We start from the raw sequence: 20,609 nt of genomic DNA, 5'->3' as shown, positions 1-20,609 counted from the left end.
AATTTTGAGGGAAACTGCCTATATTTCCTCTTTTAGCTCTACAGAATGGTTGAATCACAAATGTCTTTCTGCTTTAAATGGTCTCGGGGTATTTTGAGAGAACAGTTAGAATTGATTTTAGTGCTCTGTCAACATAGCTGTAGTTGAGAAATAGAGTAGAAAATGCATATAAATTAGGTTATTTTGCAAATTGGTAACATCTTCAACATTATCTTCCCCTTCTTAATGGATTTAAATTAGAAACACTAATGACTATGTTAGCATATTTTGTGCTCAGTAGGAGACACGATAGAAGGGTTCTTTGGGTACATTTGGAGGGAGATAAACAGTTGAATATCATCAGTGCCAAAATCAAAATAATATTTCACTGAAAATATAGACTTTTAAAGAAATGTTGAATGCATCTCAGAGAATTTTAAATAAATTTATGGATAGTTGCTAAAATGAAGAACTTATTGAAAAACACAATTTTCCGTCCATTAACTTAAAGTTTAAAAAATGACTTTTCCTCTGTGCATCATTCTCAAACGAGTTCTGTCCTATGTTAGAAAAATGTTATCCTACACATATTTATTCAACAGGTCTTTGGCATAAGATCTTTAATATTATTTTAGTAGAGATGTTTTGCTTATATTTATTACTTTGCTCTCTTTGGCATGATCATTTTTATGTTTGAAAACTAGAATATGAGCTGGTGGAGTCAAGGCATATTTTGTTATTCAAACAGAATTATTGTAAACTAGGAGTCATGGCATGCACAAACAGGGGAATTTCACACAACATAAATACTGCAAACACAGCTAGGGGGACTAGAGCTGGAATATGAAAACCAGAAACTGAAGCCTCTCTCTTCCTCAATGACTACATGATCTTCATTTCTTCACTTCTCCAACCAGGTCTCTGGGCATTTTCCTTTTTCCTTCCCCCTTCCCTTTCTTCCCCTGCAAGATAGTTTCCTCCACCTGAATGCTACAGACCTTAGACATCCAGTCATCGTGTTTTTACAAACTCAACTTGGCACTAACCACCGAGTGTTCTGGTATACCATGGGTATACAACAGGGAAGTACCTAACAGGGAAATCATCTACCTACTTCAGCTGTCTGTCTCCCTCAGGGTTGTATGCCTAAACCTGATCCACTCAATTGATGTGACCACTAATACTGTGTCATGAAGTAAAATCCTTATTCACTGAAGAAGTATTTATACTTACTAGTTGATAAACACTGTGCCTAATGCAGAAAAGAAAGGCAGTCTTTGATCTCATGAACTATATGGTTTAGAGGAACAGAGACTGTTTTTCAAATAACCACAATAATTAAAGTATAATTATGCAACTGTAAGAAAGTTTTCTGTGAGAAAAGTATGCATTCTATAAGAGTGTACAACAAAGGAAGTTCATCTAGAATGGGAGGTCACAAAAATTTTTCTGAGGAAGTGAAGTTAGTGATGTCATTGGAAGAAGTAATATTAGTTCACCAAGTTAAAGAAGAAAAATAAAGTGAAAATAGCATTCCTGAGAAAGAAACATCATGTGCAAAGTTCCTGTAGTAGAAGAGAGGACAGTGTACCCAGCATATTGTGAGAAAACATCAATATCTGCAGAAGAGAGAGCAAAAATATAACTGGACATAATTACAGTCAATAAATTTCTCTCTGAAAGAACAAATGTGCATGTAAGAACTGTCAAAAAAAAAAAAAGATTTAACAAGATTATGTTCCATCCTAGAATTGGAAGACAATGCTAGGGATGGAGAATGGGAGAGATCATTTAACTTAACTAACGTGTCTGCAATACCTAAATTTCTAGGATTAAAGCTACTCATATTATGGGTTGAATTTTGTCACCCATAAAATATATATTGAGGTCTGAACGCTCCAATATTTCAGAATACTTACTTGGAAATGGGTCTTTACGGAGGGTAATCAGGTTAAAATGAAGTCACTGGAGTGGGCCCTAGTAAAATATGAAAATAAAATAAAATAAGAGGAATCTGGACCCGAGGCAGACATATATAGGGATAATGATGTAAAGATACACAGGAAGAAGATGGCCATGTCACTGGATTGTTACATCTAAAGGCCAAGTAATGTCTAGTCATCAAATCAACCACCAGAAGCTAGGAAAAGACAAAGAAAGATCTTTTCTCTACAGTTTCCCAGGGGAACATGTCCTACTGACAGCTCAGTTTTGGACTTCTGGCCTCCAGAACTGTGAGACAATAAATTTCTGTTGCTTGGAGCCACCCAATTTATGGCATTTTGTTAGACTGCCCTAGGAAACGAATTCAAGCCATAATCCTGGAAGGGATTTATCCGATGTTTCTAAAGATTCAGCTCTTAACTTTGCTATTATTACTAGGGTGCCTAAAACATTTAACATAATATGATACTTCAGATTTTATATCTTCTACGGGTCACTGGTTTTACTTATCTATTCATAACTTGAGTTAGATTTCAGGTTACAAAAAGTCTAGTTTTCTAATAACTACCATTATTTTTTAAAAATGCACTAATTTGAAATCAATTTGAAAGACATGTAAAAGAAATTTAGGCTAAATAGAAGTCACTATACTTCAAGTTAAAGATGGTTTGGTAGGCAGAATTCTGAGATGGTCCCCAAAATATCTGATCCCCGAGATACATTGTTATATAAACTTCTCTTATTAATGGAAGTTGTGAATATGATGGAATTTCATTCTTGTGACTAGGTTACAATATATGGTAGATATAAAGGGATTTTACAGATATAATTAGGTTCCTGGTAAATTGATTTGGATTAATTAAAATAAAGATTGTCTTCGGTGGGGCCAGGCCAAATTAGGTAAACCTTACAAAAAAGGGTCCAGGTGTTCCCTGGAGGAAGATATTTGAAGTAAAAGTTTCCTTCTTGGGCTTGAAGAAGCAAGCAGCCATGCTGTGAACTGCTTGCTCATGGAGGGAGTCTTATAGCAAGGACCTACAAATGACCTCTAGAAGCTGAGAGCAGTATCCAGATGACAGCCATCAAGGTAAAAAATACACTTAGAAATTTGCTATTTTTGTTAGTGTGCTTAAAACATCTGAGGTCATAGGACATATGAGATTTTATATTTCAGAAGGTATAGATTTTATACCTTCTATGAAGTATGAAATTTATTTTGTATTCATAGAAATATAACACTTTCTACATATATTGTCCTTTTATATTTTTGAACATTCTGAATAAACTTGTTTTCCCTTCTTCTGAAACTGTTCTATTGTTTTAATTTCATCTAGAGTAAGCCTATCATAAAATGGTTCATTTTATTGGCAGCCCTTCTTAACATTTATATTCATCACTTGTTTTAAATGTGGTTTGCAGATTCTTTACGATTCATTCCTTCTCTTTCTCCTTTCATCTCTCATTTTTCTACCTTCAGCTCTTCTCAACCCCATAACCAGCCATTGTTGTTGTTTTCTTCAGCCAGCTACTCAAAGATCAGTTTAGACCCTGGACTTTCATTAGCATTTACAAGGTCCTACAACAAAAAAAGCAACAAGTATAAGTTGCCAAATCAAACCCAATACAATAGGGAGATTTATTTCCTTTCTGGTCACTGTTCTGTGTACACCTCCCTCCCTAAGTCTGCAATTTTATTAATTTTGAGTCCCCAGGCAGTGTTTCGCTCTATCTTACCATGTGATTTGCAGCAGTGAGATCAGCTCCAGTCCTTTACCTCCTGTGGAGCAAATGTTCATCCTTTAATTCACAGGAATACATTTTCCAGCTGCCTCTGTCTGCTTCCAGACCAACAGTCCACCAAGCCTGAGGATGTACTCTTTCTCACTACTTTACATTTCTCTTTCTACATGGTCATCTCACCTCTATATGTTTCAAGCAAAGAAAATAGATCAAAGAGTGACTACTTCATTCTCTTTAGACTGGAGGTCTAGAAGTAAAATCTTTGAGCTACTGTTCTTTTTTTAGTTTATTCTTTATGTTGCTATTAGTAAAGGAAACACAGATAAATAGGGAGGAGTGAGAAAAAGAGTTGAGAGAGAAACTAATTTTGCAGTGTCTAATGAATTATGTCTGAATGGAATAAGAGAGAAAGAGTGAACTCGTTTTGATATTCTTAGCTACTCCAGGGATGAAATAACGCATAAATTACTCATTTGCTAAGCACTGTCAACATGTATACCTTATACTTACCAGCCGAGGAAGACAATGTCAGGACAGGTATAGATGGATGGATGGGCGGATGGGTGGATGGATGAATGGATGGATGGGAAGGATAGGTGGATGGGTGGGTGGACAGACCGGTAGAGAAATCTACCCATATGAATCAGCTATCATGCTCCTTGATATGTATCCAAAGGAACTGAAAAGCTATGTTCTCATAAAAAAGCTGCACACTGATGCTTATAGCAGCTTTATTCATAATTTCCCAAACTAAAAAGTAACCAAGATCTCCTTAAGTAGGTGAATGGATATATATAACTGTGGTATACCTAGGTTTTGGAATATTATTCAGTGCTAAAAAGAAATTATCTACCAAATGATGAAAATAAATAGAGGAAACTGAAATGCATAATACTAAGTGAAAGAAGCCAATCTGGAAAGGCTACATAATTATAATTCCAAATATATGACATTCCAGAGAAGCCAAAACTATAGAAACAGTAAAAAGATCAGTAGTTGCCAGGGTTTAGGGAGGTGGAAAATGAATAGGCAGAGCAAAGAGGATTTCAGGGCAGTAAAATTATTTCATATCACACTATAATGGTAGATTTTTATCGTTATTCATTTGTCATAACCCATACAATGTACATTAATACCTAGAGTGAATTTTGATGTTAACTATGGAATTTGGGTGATGATGATGTTCAGTGTAGGTTCATCAAATATAACAATGTATCACTCTGGTAGGTGATGTTGATAACAGGAAAATTATGCATGTGTGGAGGCAGAAATATATGGGAACTCTTTGTAATTTGCACTCCATTTTGCTATACACCTAAAACTATTCTAAGAAATAAAGTCTATTTTAAAAATACATAAAATTTGTCATTTTTATCTTTTGCCTTATTTATAATAGTATTGCTGAATATATGAAGGTTTTTAGCCAAGTCTTCACAATTTCTAAAAAATCTTTTTCTGCTGAAATGTATTTGTCCCCAGAGAGAGAGCAAATGTCTATATGTTGAAAAGCAAAGGTCTTATATGGGAAGATTTGTTCAGGTTTTTGGGAAAAGAGAACAAAATGTCAGCTTCATATCTTGAGAGAAATGGAAGATGAATTGGATTAAACTGAAGAAAATTGTGGAGTGTAAAAGCTTGCCAATCTTGCACACCTAGGAAAATATAGTGTTTTCCAGAATTTACCTTGCATTAATTCCAATGCCCATAGGGAGGTGACAGAAATTTTGAAGAACTGAATTATCACAATCCATCATAAAGACATAATAAGGTTAGCAGAAAAACCTCAAGAGATAGTATAAATTTTGCTTGATTCGTAAATCCTAAGGTAAGAAGTGCCATTTTCTTTTGGTTCCCACAAATAATAATATGCATCTGAGAGAGGATGGGCCATCAGTACTTACCCTGCAAGTATTTATGAAGCAAGGAGTCTTGAAATGTTGATAGTCAGGCAAGGCTTATTGGGGTCAAGACAAGTGTGATGAACCAGAACTGCCATATGCATTCATTTCAAGCAAGACGTAGTTTGGAATAAAGATTGAGTATGCCCATGAAATTGATGGCCTGAGGAAAAACCCACAGTCAGAAGCCCTCAAAATAGCAACTAGCGGTGCAAAATGTGAGGAAGACAACTACTACAGTTATTATTACAGTAATCCCTAAAGTTCTTAGTCCTATCCAAATCCTTGCCTCTCACTCATTATCACTTCATTTAAATATTTCCAAACATAATATCCTGAAAGACACCAGAAATACTTTTTAATTTACTTCTCAGCTTTCTCTATTACTTTTCATTCCCACCATTCTCATTTTCCTTTTCTCAAGACTTGGCAAAGTGTGTGTTATTTATCACTATTGGTGAAGAGTAAGACCATTATTTCTAAAGGCCATGCCTTAAGACAACAAAGAGGAAGATGATGTCAGCATCAGCATCATGGCAGGCCAAGTCAGGTCTCCGATGCTCAGGCCTTTGGGCAAGAACCCAGGATCCACGACACTACTGCTTACACATATTTAAATAAATTTAAAGAAATTTTACTTCACAGAAAATAAACTTAACTACCATAGGAAAACCATAGATTTTTAAGATATACTTTGCTTTCTAGAGAGAGGCACAGGTTAATTTAGGTGTGAGTGAAATTTTCCTTTATATCCACAGCCAACATTCAACACTGATCCCAGAAGAAGGCACATGTCTTAGCCAGTTGTTTTTTGCTTTCAATGAGCATTTTTGGGGGTGACAAATAACTATAAGATATCCAAGTCAGTCAAATTTCTGAGGCAACACAGAATGGAATATCTGATAATACCTAGCTTTAAGAAGAAAAGGGTTGATGTCTTGTGGAAAATATATTAAAATATGAAATACTCAATAGCCATATTTTGGGAATGGCTGCTGTACTAAAGAGTGCAGGCATAGAACATTTCCATCAATGCAAAGAGTTTTTCTGGGTAGTCTTAGAGAGTGCTGGTGGTATTATTTCTACTTTGTAAATGCGGAAATGAATTTATGGAATATAATCCACTTTGGAGGAAAGAGATCGGTAATAAAGGGTGTCTCAGGAATTAGGCAAAATTTGATCTGCTTTCTGTGACCTTCTCTTCATTATAGATCATGTGAGACACCACACTATAAATGCAGTGTGAAACTGCAAATTCTTACAGGAACTAGACAGGTAAGACAGTGTGAAGAGATTTGTGGTAAAACCTTTAGTCAATTGGACTATGTCTTTTTAGACAAAACCATTATGAACGAGTTTAAGGATAATTTCACTATCTAACTCAACAAAACACATCTCCTGGTCTCAGTTGAGGTGTCTTGTTTATATATTAATTCAGTTTCATTAATATATTGGCAAAGGGATATTGGCAAAGAGTAGGTTACTATCAAGTAGTAGAAAAGTTAGAGAAGTTAGAGAAGTCAGATTATGTTATTCAATCTGTAGGTGAGATTAATCTGTATTGTATTTTTAAACAAAAATTGTAAAATTTTGCAAAAATTATGACAGAATTCTATTTTTAAACAAAAATTGTAAAAGAAATTATATAGGTGAAACAAATTTTTAAAAGAGGTGCAAAGTTTTTCTTAGAAAGTAGATTATGGGGACGCCTGGGTGGCGCAGTTGGTTAAACGACTGCCTCCGGCTCAGGGCGTGATCCTGGAGTCCCGGGAACGAGTCCCACATCAGGCTCCCAGCTCCATGGGGAGTCTGCTTCTCCCTCTGACCTTCTCCTCGCTCATGCTCTCTCTCACTGTCTCCCTCTCTCAAATAAAATAAAATAAAATCTTAAAAAAAAAAAAAAGAAAGTAGATTATGGTTCACCTCCCCTTCCAGTTTACCCAAATTCCCTAATCCTCTCTAACGCCCCTTGTCCTCCATGCTATTTGTTATGCTCCACAAATAAGTGAAACCATATGATATTTGACTCTCTCTGCTTGATTTTTTTCACTCAGCATAATCTCTTCCAGTCCCATCCATGTTGCTAAAAAAGTTGGGTATTCATCCTTTCTGATGGAGGCATAATACTCCATAGTGTATATGGACCACATCTTCCTTATCCATTCATCCATTGAAGGGCATCTTGGTTCTTTCCATAGTTTGGCGACTGTGGCCATTGCTGCTATAAACATTGGGGTACAGATGGCCCTTCTTTTCACAACATCTGTGTCTTTGGGGTAAATACCCAGGAGTGCAATTGCAGGGTCATAGGGAAGCTCTATTTTTAATTTCTTGAGGAATCTCCACACTGTTCTCCAAAGAGGCTGCACCAACCTGCATTCCCACCAACAGTGTAAGAGGGTTCCCCTTTCTCCACATCCTCTCCAACACATGTTGTTTCCTGTTTTGTTAATTTTGGCCATTCAACTTGTGTAAGGTGATATCTCAATGTGGTTTTAATCTGAATCTCCCTGAGGGCTAATGATGATGAGCATTTTTTCATGAGTCTGATAGCCATTTGTATGTCTTGATTGGAGAAGTGTCTGTTCATATCTTCTGCCCATTTTTTGATGTGTTTGCCTGTTTCGTGTGGGTTGAGTTTGAGTAGATTCTTGATGCTTGGCACGAAGTCAAGCATTGCTTGACCTTCGCTTTGTATCAGTCTCGCTCCTTTAATCATGGACCCATTATTGGGGCATAACACTTCCCAATTGTCTTTGAGTGTGGTTGCAGCATTCTTTGTTTCCACTAGCTATAAATGAGAGTTCCTATTGTTTCATACCCTCACTGGCATTGGTATATCAGTGTTCCAGATTTTGATAATTTTAATACATCTGTAGTGATATCTCATTGCTCTTTTAATTTGTATTCCTAGTAATAAATGATGTTGAAAGAGGGGCCATCTGTACCCCAATGTTTATAGCAGCAATGGCCACAGTCGCCAAACTATGGAAAGAACCAAGATGCCCTTCAATGGATGAATGGATAAGGAAGATGTGGTCCATATACACTATGGAGTATTATGCCTCCATCAGAAAGGATGAATACCCAACTTTTGTAGCAACATGGACGGGACTGGAAGAGATTATGCTGAGTGAAATAAGTCAAGCAGAGAGAGTCAATTATCATATGGTTTCACTTATTTGTGGAGCATAACAAATAACATGGAGGACATGGGGAGTTAGAGAGGAGAAGGGAGTTGGGGTAAATTGGAAGGGGAGGTGAATCATGAGAGACTATGGACTCTGAAAAACAATCTGAGGGGTTTGAAGTGGCGGGGGGGTGGGAGGTTGGGGTACCAGGTGGTGGGTATTATAGAGGGCACGGCTTGCATGGAGCACTGGGTGTGGTGAAAAAATAATGAATAATGTTTTTCTGAAAATAAATAAATTGGAAAAAAAATGATGTTGAGCATGTTTGCATATGTTTATTTGCCATCTGTGTATCTTTTTTGGTGAAGTGGCTAGTAAGGTCTTTGGCCCACCTTGCTTTAAAATATTTTTTTTAAATTACATATAATTGACAGACAAAGTCACACTATTTTCAGATATGCAACATAACGATTAACCTTTGAGTCATTTTTAATCCAGTTATTCATTTTCTTATTGTTGTTTTAGCATTTTTGTATGTTTTGGATAACAGTCATTAATTTTAAAGAATTTATTTATATATTTATTTGAGAGAAAGAGAGAGAGAGCATGAGCCATTTGGGGGGGGTGGAAAAACAGAAGCAGAAGGAGAAGCAGACTCCTTACTGAGCCTGGATCCCAACGCAGGGCTCACCTCAGGACCCTGGGATCATGACTTCAGTAAAAGATAGCTCCTTAACCAACTGAGCCACACAGGCACCATGGATAGTATTCTTTTATTAGGCATGTCTTTTGTATATAATTTTCCTGAATCTGTAGAACCTCTTGTCATCACTGTGAATGTTCTAAGTTGTAAGTACTTTTTAATATCATAAAACGGGTTGGAAAAATAAGTCTTTTAAATATTGGAAAGGAATAAATAATCATTATAAGACAATAGTCTACATAAAAACACAAGAGACTAGTTGAAAAATTATTCAGTCTTGTATTTCAGCTTATAAATCCATTAATTTTCTTATTCATCAGTACTAATACAAAAATGCAGAAAGAAAAAAAATAAGACTGTAGGAGGAGGTACAGAGGAAGATGATTACAAAGGCAATAAAAGCCTATAAAAGACCTAGCAATAAATCTTTTTTGAAATGTCCAAGCCCAGAATTAGTAATAACTCATAATAAAGAACACATTAAGGGTAAGAATAATGTAAATATATGCAAAAATAATGCTGAAGTATTTAGTGTAATAAGTCTGTTTTTCACATTTTGAAAGAATTTCAAATATTTCAAATAAGTCATTTGTAATAAACTTCTATTTATCTGGAAGAGTATATACAAAAAGGAATAAAGACACATTAAAAAAAACTAGTGTTCCTAGTTTACTAAGTTATCAAGGTTAATGAAAATTGTAATCTTCAAAAGGAAAGCACTTATAAAATGCTAAACCAAATAAAGGAAAAACATTCTTATTTATCAGTTATCAAAATGTTCTCATAACAATGCTTAATAAAACCATATGATATTGCAGCTAGAGTATGAATACAGGAAAAATGTAATAGAATTAGGTAACCATATTAAAACTATGAGATATATATGTATATACGCATGTGTGCAGACACACACACACACATACAGACACAGATTTAGAACAGGATAAATGTTGTATTTCAAATAAAAAACAAATGCTGAGCTACTCAAAAACTGTCCTTGGGAAAAATGTTGTATATATAAATCTCTAATTAGTATCACAAAAAAATTTACTTCAGTTAGTTAAGACTGAAAACATAAAACAAAATATTGTAAAGGTATAAAAAGTCATCAAGGTAGAAAATATAGTATAAAAATTATTTTTAAAAGTAATAAAAATTAATTAAAAAATCAATAAAAAAGTAATAATATGGAGTTAGATGAAATATTCTAAAAATATATGAAACTCAAAAATTAAAATGAAAAGATGCATCCAAATCATATAAAAAATCAATCTATATATGTCAAAGACACAATAACAAATTAAAAGATGAACAACAAATAAGACAAGTTATTCTCAAGTCAGTAATAAAATTCAATATAAGATTTGGCAGGGGAAATGAGAAGATCATTACAAGAAAAATACAGATAGCCAAATTAAAATAAATACATTTCTAACAAGAAAATGCAAGTTAAAGTCACAAAGACAACATCTTACTTCTATTACATTGGTAATAATTACAAAATACTGCAATATCTTCTGTTAGCAAGTATGTGGTAAAATTATTGTGGGTTTGTTTTGTTGTTGTTGTTGTTGTTGTTGTTGTAGGCTCCACACCTAGTGTGGATGCAGGGGCTGAACTCATGACCCCAAGATCAATACCCAAGCTGATACCAAGAGTTAGATGCTTAACTGACTCAGTCACACAGGAGGTCAAAACAAGATGATGCATAGCCCTCTTGCCTCCTTTACTTTCTTGCTAAAAAATCACTGATATCAAAAGAGGGAGATGTCTTTAAAAAGGAATAAATTCACTAAGACACTGAAAATGATAAAAGATACTTCAGCAAACAAATATTATGAACTTCGCACAAAATTCATTATTAATTCCAAGATCAGGGGATGGATCACGCATGTAAAAAAAAAAGTCTGAAGCAGTGAAGGACCCCCTCATGGAATATCAGGGAACTGGAGGCCAAAACAATCTGACTAGTGAGTTGGTTATAGAATCAATGTGAATTTTTCCCTCAATGACCCCAAGGGCAAACATTTATGATTCCTGGTATTGTACTTCTACTATTAGCACTCCAGTTAAAATCAGAAAATAACTTCCGAAAAAAGAAAGCCAACTACCAGGAGTGAGGTTGTGGAGGCTGGAGCTCCCAGGGCCAGGTTGATGTCCCATCCAACTTGACATTTGAGACTGAAAGCCCATCATCTCTGATTTCTTGCTTTTTTTAAAAAAAACAGCTATACAAGAATGTTTATTAAGCATCATTTATAATAGTAATGCAAATAAATACTATAAAATAATACAAATGTCTATCAATATGGAAATATATAAATAATCACTTTTCAGCAGTTTAGAATATATACATTAATGTAGGTTCTCCCCAGATTATGTTATTAAGTAGAGAAAGAATATTGCAAAAGCATGAATACATAAGATACCATTTATATTAGCCGTTTATATTAATTTACAGATGAAATCCAGATTATACAAAAGCAAGTTAGGCCAAAAAAAAAATCTGTCAGCAGGAATACACATACTGATTTCTTGCATTTTGCTCAAATGAATTATGATCTGTCTGATAAGCATGCACTCAGAGAAAAAGCATTTCATTCAAAGATGCATCTGGTAAGGGGCGCCTGGGTGGCTCAGTAGTTAAGCATCAGCCTTTGGCTCAGGTCATGATCCCAGGCTCCTGGGGTTGACCCCTACATCGGGCTCCCTGCTCAGCGGGAAGCTTTCTTCTCCCTCTTCTACTCCACCTACTTGTGTTCCTTCTCTTGCTATTCCTTTCTCTTTGTCAAATAAATAAATAAAATCTTTAAAAAAAAAAAAGCAAAAATGAATCTAGTAATTGTATAGGGAATATTTCCTAATGTTTTAGTTAATTAAGCAAGTTGACAATTTATAAATATGATCAGTCATCACCAGGCAATTGAGGAAAACCAACAGCAAAAGTATAAATGATTAATGTAAACAATAGAAAAATTGTCCTAAGAATAAACATAATAAGTTACTAGAAAGACGGAAATAACAAAAACGAGAACAATGAAAATCTAATTAGAATTCTCAGAAAGATTTTAAAATTTTGCAATATTTTATGTAGATAAATCAAGGGGAAATCAAGAAAATATACACAGGAGTCAATCAGAGGAAAAGAAAGGTGACAAGGATGAGTGATCACCGTATCATAGGCTTAAAGTATTTCTGTAATTCTTCTGTAGGCCTATAGAGCACTCTGTCTGGTCTGTTGCCCATCACAGTGCCAGGCTTGGCCTTCTTTTGTGAATTACTCTGGAAAATAGGATGTGAGCAAAACTAACATATACCACATTTAAAAAGAAACTTTAATAGGTATTTCATAAATCTATATTGTTACTGCCATGAAAACAGCAGGTCCCAGATAATTGGCTCTATGTTCATTGTGTCTCCCAAAAGGAAGAAGACATGTAGAGTAGAGCTATAACCACCATGGAACAGTGGCCAAAAACAAACCACGTTGTGGTAAGCCACTAAGATTCTAGAGTTATGTGTTACTACAGTATTGTATAAGGAATGTTTGCCAACAGAAATATTTAAATTAAGATTGAGAGCAAAAGCCAAGCAAATAACCCAGAAAATAAGACCAAAAAAAAAAAGAAGAAAGAGAGAGAGAGAGACTGAGAGAGGAAGAAAGAGAGATGAAAAGACAAAAAGGCCAGGATTCATGGAAGATCAATTCAGACAGTCAGAGTCCTCTAACTGGGCAGTGAGAATGAGATATCAAAGAAAGTAAAGGGGGGGATGATCACATAAAAAACACTGGTAAGTCTGGAGAAAGATAAAAGTTTTCAGATACTAAAAATCAAAAAGCAACAAGGAGGATTATTAAGTATCCATCTTCATGAAATTTCAAGAAAAAAATGAGGAGCATAGAATCCTACAGAGAAGAACAATAATTCCTAAGTTAAAAAATAAGAATGAAGTAGTTTTTAAATAGGTACTGAGCTTCAAGTTTTGGGGGAAAACATTTTTTAATGCAGAATTTCATGCTAAAGGAAACAACACCAAAATTTGGGAAAATAATACAGAAAAAAAAGAGATATGGGAATCATATATAGTGGACTAAATCTGAACATATAATAAAAGGAATTCAGAGTGTGACAATTAGGAAGGAGGTCTAGAAATGATCCATTGAGTGCCAAATCATTTAACAAATAGGGTGGCTAAATATCTAAAAACTATTAATGATATAAGGAAAATGTGTTTTCTCTTACTTGGACTTCTTTCAGGAAAAAAAAGGAACCAATTAGAAGAACTAGAGAAAACCATTGTGCAAAAAAACCATTGTGCAAGAAAACCAGGGTCCAAATATAAACACTGAAATTGTATGGTTTGAAAAAAGCATTGGAAAAAAGAAAAAGAATCTATTTATTTTGATACTTAAAACATAGCTCTGGCATGGGATTTGTTACCTGATTATATTTTATTCTCTATAAATCCATTCAAAGTACCTCATTCAAATGATAACACTTATTGAAACAATATTATGATTGGTCCTTGTCTTTAAATAATTTCACTATTAAGGTTACCATGAAATAATTCAGGTAAATTAAATTTTAAAATCTTTATACAAAACTTATATCCACAATTTAAGAAACATTTCTGGTGGAATTTAGGCCATCTATGTACAAGCCTTCCCAAGGTGCTTCTTCATATGAGAATGAATGCCATTATTTAGAATAGAATTTTAGAATTATTTGCATACCTCTATAATGTATTACAAGTGTATAACTCTGTAAACAATATGTCAAAATATTAAGCAGATTTTAAACTTCATAAAATTATTCCTTAAGGTATTTTGTATTCCATATTGCTTTTAGAGTATATATATATTTATATTTATAGATTAGATTCATTACTTTTAATAGGTACATAGTGTAATTGATATTAAAAGGCCACAAAATATCTGTTTTCCTATTAAGAATTATTATATTTCCAAATTTTAGTCACATTAGAAAGAACATTCATGATTATGATTCCTTGTGCACATATGTAAAATGCCTATATGACAATATTGCTCAAGGCAGTCAAATGCAATATCCTTTTTTATAGTAACTATTTTGTCACATAACATTTACTCTCTCTTAAAAATATTCATAAATAATATAACAAGCTTATACACATATCTGGAAAAAATAACTATAAGAGAACAAATTAGAGTAAGTTGAAGTGAGTGATAAAATTTTAATATGCAAATACTCAGGCACAACAATACTTGAAGACATAGCAAATTACAGTGATTCTTGCTCATAAACCTAGAATCATCCTGATAGCAACATAATATTGGAAATAAACTGAAGTTGTAATATGTATCAACATAGGACTGTATATACAGATTGTAATATGTTGTAAATATACTTTGATATATGACAATTGGATGGTGACTTAAACACTATCACCTGTTTTACTATTTTTTTTAATCACCTGTTTCACTATTAATGGTAGTTTCAAGTAGTAAACAACAGCATGGTAAATTTTCAAAGCAAGAAATAATAATAATAATCCAGGGTATATCAAATCATACAAAAATAGTGATTTATTAAATGTAAAATGGAGTTATAGTCTAAGCTCAGATTACTTAAAATAGGTATTTCATCTAAGTAAGCCAGCAGGATATTTGAAAGAAAATACAACTGTGGACAAAATAATTCTTTGTTGTATAAGATCATCCTGTGCATTCCTGGATGTTTAACTTTCTTGGCCCTGCCCACTGTCTGCAAGTAGCATTTTCCAATCATTGTGACAACTATCAATATACCATATGTTTTCAAAATGCCCACTAGGTTGGACACTACTCAGATGTATTCTTAGGAGAACTTTTAAAGATACGCAGGAATTGCTAGTGTCTAGGAAAAGAATTGTGGTATCATGGGCAACGCACACTTTCAAATTTATCAACGATATTTATCCAGAGACGTTGTCCTAATTGACAAATCAACCACCAGTACATGTGAGGGTCCATTTCTCTACATCTTCATCCACATATAATGTGGGTAAAACTGTTCATTTTTGCCAATCTGATGTGTGTGAAACAATATATATTTTTTAATTGATACTTCCATGGATATTTGTTGAATTGAGCATTTATCTTTTATATAGTAATCATTGAAGTTTTTATCTTTTTTGAATATGAAAACATGGTCTATAGTAGTAAAAGTCTTTTAACAGATGTTTACCAATAGAGAGACAATTAAATTATTACAATTATAAAATACTACACAACTGTTAAAAAGAATATGATAGAACTTTATGTACTGACATAAATACACTTACTAGACATGGCAACACTAGAAAATAAAGGCACAGTTTGCTATGAAGAATATGAACTCATCAATATTATGCATATACATATGTAAATGTTAGAAAAATTCTTAAATATATTCCAAATATAATTATATGTAAATAGTGTAGTCCATTGGCAAGAGAAATCCAATTAGATAGGGTGAAATGGCCTTTCCTTCTTTTCTCTATATTCTTTTATTTGAAATTTGCAAGGTTTTTGGCTATTGCTACTATTATATTGATGCATCGTATGCCTCCCAAATCCCAGAGGCTATGTTTACATAGTAAATACATACCTTTATTTTATTCAAGATTTTATTTATTTATTTATTTATTTGAGAGAGAGAGAGAGAGAGAGAGAATGTAAGTGGGGGTAAGGAGATGGACAAGCAGACTCCACCCTGACCACAGAGCCAAAAGTGGGACTTAATGCTGTAACCCCAAGATCATGACCTGAACAGAAATCAAGAGTTCGACACCCAACTGACGGTGTCACCCAGGAGCCTCTAAGTATGTACCTATAATGACAGAAATATACTCCCTTGTAAAAGCAAGAAACAAATATCAGCATAGTTTCACTTTTTTAATTTTCATAATTATTACTATTTTGATGTTGGCAACTGTATTAATTGAAGCATTTTTTATATGATCATCTTGCCCAGTAAGAGGCAAGACCCTCTGAGATGCAAGACCCTAGTGAGATGACACAACATATTTAAAGCTTCACATCTTGCACACAGGACATATTTTACCTCTCTTGTGACCAAGAGTTTGTGAAAATAATAACAGGTGGTATATGTACCTACAATAAAACTTTACTTCTCTAAGACATTCTCAGAGATATATGTATAATATTTAATAATGCCCCATAACAATTAATAATATTTAATAATACTATAATTCTAAATATACTTCTGTTAGTTTGGTAATAATAAGTATTAAACTATTTGTTGGTGGGTGGGAATATATCTCTTCCTTGATTTTGAGGAAAAACTGAAGGAATGCTTTTTTTTCTCCAGTTCTTCCCTCTTCCCTTGATAGACATATCATGTGTAATCACCTATCAGAAGTTCAATGACAGCAGAGTTAATAATAATTGTAATAATATATAGGAGGCACCTACTATTTCTCAGGCACTATTGCTAAGCACACATTATGTGTTCATTCATTTAAGCCTCTACAGAAACATCCATGAAGTAGGTATCATTAGTTTCACCTTTCAGATAAGAAAATGGACACACAGAGAAAGTATGTTTCTTTGTCTCAGGTCCAACGGCTGGTCAATTGCAGAGCAGGAATTCAAACCCAGGTGACATGATCTAAAGTCTCCTCTCTTAACCACTGAGCTATAACGCCCATAACTAAGACAAGTGACTGCAATCCTTTGCTACGTTTATATATTATCAGGAATGTTATTTACTCTTTATGAGGCTGTCTTTGTTTTTCTTTCCCTGATGGATTCTCCAGAGGCTGATTATCTCTGCCTCTAAGACTTTCTTGAACAACAGTCAGCTAGGGATTTATTCACACAGCAGGAGGATTGTTATTTTGTGAGATTTCCCAAACAGCTTAAGTACAAGAGGCAGTATGTAATTTGTATTTCTGAAGGGGAGTTTGTGAAAGTTTCATATGAGAAAACTTATGAAAATAAAATGATACAGCTCTCTTACCACTCAAAAGGAACCTTGATCTATTTCCCTCCCCCACTTCCCACTCCCTGGAGAGAAAACATGATCTCAAAAGCTGACCTTTTTCTAACATAAAACATGGCTAAACACTCCAACCAGTTCTGTGTCAACATTTCCCTTATAATATTTTCAGGAAAATTCCACTTAAATCCTTGCCAGTATCCCCTGAAATTATGATGTAGGAGTCAGCTGATGGTGATGAACCTACACTTCAGCCAACATTCTTATGGCATGAATATTATTATTTTAGAATTATATGGTACTCTCTCCACTCATAGCTTTAGAAGGATTTTTGTGGAAAGAAGAAAAATTGAGTACATATGGTAATCTTAGATTTGTTTAACCTTCAATAATATTGGCCAGTTATATTTATACTTCATCAGAAAATAATTTTATTTCATAGCAGTGAGAGAGCTGAGAACAGAAATGTTTTTCTTTATGACAAAACCCATCATTATAAAGCAAAAAAACTGTACTATAGGGAATTAAGAGAAAACAGATGTGAATGCACATCCACATTTATTTCTTCTTTGTCTAGAAGATTATCATTTTCTGCTCAAGCTCAGCTGTCAAGTAGAAAATATTTTCATTAAAACAGAGTGAGTCTTGTAGTCATTTCTCTCGTAATAGGATCTTCTACCTTAATTTATTTTATAATGTTCTTAATGAACTCATCTTTCTTAGACAAATAAGTTGATTTAAACTCAACATACACAACAGATGATCACTGATTTGATCCATGGAGAATTACTTTGCATTCCATCACAGATATCTCACTAATTCATAGAGCTTTAGATGCTTGCCAATACCATGTACGATTAATTTTTGTTTAGGGTGGCTGGGAAGCAATATGTTTATACAACAGTCCTACTACCTTTAAGTTTAATTTTAAAAATGCGAAAATAAAGGTAATATTCCATTGGGTTGTTCAGCAATACTTTTTTTGTGATAACTATGAGAGGTTCATGAAATTCAATAGTTCTTGAAACAATTTAAGTTCAGCTGACCCACAGAAACTACTGCAGTGCCCAATATCCTAAAGAGATTGTTTTAACCATTTTATGTTGCTAGAATATCACCTAGGGCAACGTGTCATTTATTTAGTTGGGGAACAAGTAAATAATCTCATAGTCTATCTGGGCAATAGCAGCAATCCCCTGACTTTCATGGCATGACCAGCAGAAGTGTTTAATGGAGTTTCTCACCCTTCCAATAGCACAAAAACATTCACACTTCAGGTTTTTAGTCATTGTCTACATTAGACAAAAGTAACTAAAAAATGGAGAAATTCTTTAAACCTGAGGAATCATATTTACAGCAACATCCTTCTTCAAAATAAAAATGGGGTAGAGAAGATGATTCATACATCACCTTATCACAACAAAAAAAACTAGTTATTTTCTCAATGAATCTCAGTTTTAGAATTTTAAAACTGACTTTATCACCATTATAATGATAATGTCAAAGATAACTATGCTAAAGACAACAGTTCCCAGAGATGATTTCCAGATTATTATGTGTAAAACCTCTTTCCTGGATTCCAGTGTAAAGTCCAAATACCTATTAATTGTAGGCATCTCCATTTTTCAATTCTGCTCTCACATCTTATTTAATATCTCCACTTCCCTTGTCCCTAAAGCAGCTTCTTTTCTAGACTTTTCTGTATTCATTGAGAATGCCATTGTCTTCTATTCACTTGTATCTTACCTTCTTTTTTTTTTCAATTTAATTTTATTTTTTCAGTGTTCCAAGATTCATTGTTTATGCACTACACCCAGGTCTCCTTAATACCCACCACCAGGCTCTCCCAACCACCCCCCAACCTCCCCTCCAAAACCATCAGTTTGTTTCTCAGAATGTATCTTACCTTCTTTCACTCGTCCTCTAGATAAAATAAGCCAGCATATTTTTTTGAGCTGTAGTTCCTGATATGCATTGAGTGTATTTCTTCCTCCTATTCCTCTCTGGCTCTCTTATCGTTAATTCTAAAATTTAAAAAAATCCTATGTATCTTATTGATTTTAGAGCAGTTGTAAATAGGATTGACTCCTTAATTTCTCCTCCTGCTAATTCATTGTTTGTGTATGGAAATGAAACAGATTTATGTACATTGGTTTTTTTATCCTGCAATTTTACTGACTTTGTGTATCAGTTCTAGCATTTTTTTTGGTGGAGTCTTTGGATTTTCTAAATAGAGTATCATGTCATCTGCAAATAGTGGAAGTTTGACTTATTTTTTCCTGATTTAGATGCCTTTTATTTCTTTCTTTTGTCTGATTGCTGTGACTAGGACTTCCAGTATTATGTTAAACAACAGTGAGAGTGGACGTGCTAGTCTTTTTCCTGACCACAGGGGGGACACCTAATTTTCCCCCACTGACATAGGGGAAATGCTCATTTTTCCCCCCTCAGTTTTTCATATGTGGCCTTTATCAAATGCTTTTCCTGCATATGTTTAAATGATTCTATAATTAATTCTTATCTCCTTTTATTAATATGGTATATCACATTGATTTTTGAATGTTGAACCATAATGTTGGCCTCATAGAATGAATTTTGAACTTTTCCTTCTTTTTTCTATTTTTGGAATAGTTTGAGAAGAGTAGGTACTAACTCTTCTTTAAATGTTTGGTAGAATTCCTCTGTGAAGCTATCTGTTCCCGGACTTTGAAAGTTTTTTGATTACTGGTATAATTTCTTTGCTGGTTATGGTCTGTTCATGTTTTTTCTATTTCTTCCTGCTTCAATTTTGGTAGTTTATATGTTTCTAGGAATTTATCTATTTCTTCCAGGTTGTCCAATTTGTTGGAATTAGCATTTCATAATATCCTTTTATAATTGTTTGTATTTCTGTGGTGTTGATTGTTACTTCTCTTCTCTTGTTTGGGCTTTTATTTATTTAGATCCTTTCTCTTCTTTTTGATAATTCTGACTAGAGGTTTATCAATTTTATTACATTTTTCAAAGAACCAGCTCCTGGTTGCATTGATCGGTTCCATTGGGTTTTTTGTTTTGTTTTGTTTTTTAGTTCTTATATCATTTATTTCTGCTCTAATCTTTATTACTTCCTGGATTCTTTTGTTGTTCTTTCCCTGGCTCCTTTAGTATAAGTTTAGGTTGTTGATTTGAAGTGAAAGACCTATATTCTGAAACCTATACAACACTGTTGAAAGAAGTTGAAAGTGACACAAAGAAATGGAAAAACATTTCATGC

The sequence above is a fragment of the Neovison vison genome, chromosome 1, assembly GCF_020171115.1.
Source record: "Neovison vison isolate M4711 chromosome 1, ASM_NN_V1, whole genome shotgun sequence".
NCBI classification, from domain to species: domain Eukaryota; kingdom Metazoa; phylum Chordata; class Mammalia; order Carnivora; family Mustelidae; genus Neogale; species Neogale vison.
Note: the sequence above shows the minus strand (reverse complement) of the source record.